The 3,283-nt window shown below is 37.8% G+C and overlaps 1 pseudogene; it reads left to right on the top strand.

The window, feature by feature from the left end:
* Positions 1-934: 934 nt before the first annotated feature.
* Positions 935-1,971, top strand: LOC105299567 (annotated as a pseudogene).
* Positions 1,972-3,283: the final 1,312 nt, after the last annotated feature.

The raw sequence follows: 3,283 nt of genomic DNA, 5'->3' as shown, positions 1-3,283 counted from the left end.
TGCTTACTTTCTTAAAATTTACATAGATCCCTTCATTTCAAATATCTCCCATCACCTTAAATTCTTCATACAAGAGAATAATGTTACCTGAAATGTAATTAATAAACAAATGTTGAAGACATCCAAACCAGCTTTTGGCGGTCTTTCTGACTGCTGACTATAACTTTTCCCTGGCTGTCTGTGGGACTTTGAGAAAGTGTATTTAAGCCGCAGTTTCTCAAGATCACCAGAATAAAAAGAAGAAAAAAGATGCTTATCTCACAAGTGAGAAGATACATGCATGCTTAGGTAGAATTCTGTAACCATTTACTGCAAAGCATGGTCCAAATTTGCTGAGTTAGTTAGGTCTGGAAAGTGATGAAACAATCTAGAAAGCATTTTTTAATACTGTGCAAATATCCATAGATATTAAAAAATGCTTTCTAGATTGTAAATAATAAAGTTTATCAAAATGCTACTTAAGAATATGGCTGTTCCATCAACAAGGGAATGGATAAATAAATTGTGGTTTATTTTTATTTTATAATACTATGTGGCAAAAAAAAAAAAGAATTATCTACTGGTACCCATAAAGCTTAGATGAACCTCATAGACATAATGTTGAGCAAAAGAAGCCAGACGCAAGAGCGCTAATGGTATGAATCCATTTATATGAAGTTGAAGAACAGGAAAACTAACCTATGGTGATGCAAGTCAGGATGGTGTTTAATTTGGAGTAGAGATGGAAATAAATTGGGAAGGGCATGAGCAGACCTTATGGATTCTTAATCTTGGTAGTGATTACATGGATCTACATGATTATAAAAATCTATCAAGCTGTATACCTAAGATAAGTGTACTATGTGTACTTTACTGTATCTATGTAACCCTCAATTTTAAATATTATTAAAATAAAAAAATGAAAGCTCTCCCAGCATGGACACTGGCCTGGTCCATGGCTGCTGCTTCCCTTGTGTCCACATTGGTCACCTGCTGCTCCAGCCTTCACAGAACTGCCACTTCTGCCATTGTCCCTTCTACTTCTTGCTTGTTCAAAATGAAGCTGTTGTCATTTCTGGAAAGAAACTTGCCCAGCAGATCAAGCAGAAAGTGCAGCAAGAGGTGAAAGTGTGGGTGGAATCTAGCAACAAACAACCACACCAGAGCATGGTTCTGGTTGATGAGAATCCTGCAAGTCATTTGTATGTCCTCAACAAAACCAGGGCCACTGCAGATGTGGGGATCAACAATGAGGCGATTATGAAACCAGCTTCAATTTCAGAGGAAGAACTGTTAAATTTAAATTTAATCAATAAATTAAATAACGATGATAATGTAAATGGCCTCCTTGTTTAGCTGCCTCTTCCAGAGCACATCGATGAGAGAAAGATCTGCAAAGTTGTTTCTCCAGACAAGGATGTTGATGGCTTTCATATAATTCATGTAAGGCGAATGTGTTCGGACTAGTATTCCATGTTACTGGCTACACCATGGGGTGTGTGGGAAATAATTAAGCTACCTGGCATTCTAACGTAGGGAAGAATGTGGTTGTAGCTGGAAGGTCAAAAAATGTTGGAATGCGCATTGCAATGTTACATGAATATCCTGGAGCTGATGCTGCTGTTACAATATCTCATGAATACACTCCCAAACAGCTGAAGAAACATACAATTCTTGCAGACATTGTAACCTCCATAACAGGCATTCCAAATCTGATCACAGCAGATATGATCAAGGAAGAAGCAGCCACACTGATGTGGGAATAAATAGAATTCAAGATGCCATCACTATTAAACACAAGTTGACTGGAGATGTGGATTTCAAAGGAGCCAAGAAAAAAGCTGGTTACAACACTCCAGTCCCTGGGGCTATTGATCCTATGGCAACGGCAATGACAATGAAGAATATCATTATTACTGCAAAACAATGGTACCAAGACTTGAAGAGCGGAAAGTACTAAAGTCTAAGGAGCTTGTGTCACCAGACAGGTGACCAGGTTCTTTCCTGTCAACGTTACGAGAAAGAATTCATAGAGAGACAGTGAAGGTGATGAAGCAACAGTTCAAGTTTATTGGAAGCAAAAGTACACTCTTAAAAGCAAAAATACACTCTCAGATGGGGAAGTGGGCAAGCTCAGAAGGAGATGCCCTGCCTTGTTTTGAGTTTGCGGATTTTATCTATTGATCTAACTAAGAGATGGAATATTCGTGATCTTGTGTGGTCTCTTCATAGAACGAAAGTGGTTTCTCCTGGAATCAGGGAGACATCCTTGTCTTGCCATGTTTGGGTTTTTCAAAACTGTCATGGAGTCAGATGCATGATGCAGCGTTAATCACAATGCTAATTCATTATAATAGCTATATAATGAGGGAAGAATTAGGCCAAGGTGAACAGGGCCCGATCTGTGCATGAGTCTTTGTGGAAAGACCACGTGTGTCTCTGGGTCATGATGTTGTGGCCTTTGAGCTCCTCTAAGGGCCTATCAGGGTTCATAGTGAGCACATCTCTGCCGCTGTGGGTTTCTCACCTTCCTGCTCATATCTGTCTATCTGCCTACTCTAACACTTGGAGTGGCAACTAATTAACTATTGTGCCTTCTGTGTTATAAACAATACTCCAAAAACAATTCAAGAGGCAAAACAAGGCAATAAAAATGCAATGATTTTTATTTATTCTACTGAAATGGTTTTAAATGACATGCTTTGTTTTTATTGAAACCTTAAATAGATGGGTGTTTGAACATATAGCTCTGCAGCACCTCACCAGGGAACAAGCCAGTATCATGCTGGGTCATGTGCTCTAACCATAAGAGAAGCCATTAACCTAGTGATTAACATGGAGGACATTGTTACATGAGAATGGTTGCTCATCTTTGTCAGACCACTTAAGTTACAATTTGCCTTTTTTAGGATTGCATTTCCCAAGTGCTAATCCAGTATGAGGTGATACTCACTTTAGGTTCCAAAACTTTTGAGTTCAACTAGTCAAATCAAAAGATAAAATATTTCTAGAGAAAATTAGAGGAAATGTAAAAAGGAAGAAATTATGGTAATTGAATAGAAAAAATTTACCCTAATTTTATATGTATATATGTATATAAAACTGATAACCAGAAGAAAAGCTACATGTTAATAATACCCTGAGCTGTCATTTTATAGCTTAGTCAGCCATTAGAAAAATGTTTAGAGTTGTTCCATATGCTATTAGCCCTTGTTTTAAGTGTGTTACCATTCATGAGGTCTCTCTATTTGAGTTTTCTAGGCTTGAAAGGCTTGTTTTGTGAATAATTCATGTGCATTGTCAT

The sequence above is a fragment of the Pteropus vampyrus genome, unplaced genomic scaffold, assembly GCF_000151845.1.
Source record: "Pteropus vampyrus isolate Shadow unplaced genomic scaffold, Pvam_2.0 Scaffold7, whole genome shotgun sequence".
Taxonomy (NCBI): Eukaryota; Metazoa; Chordata; class Mammalia; order Chiroptera; family Pteropodidae; genus Pteropus; species Pteropus vampyrus.
This window is presented reverse-complemented; position numbering and strand designations above follow the sequence as displayed.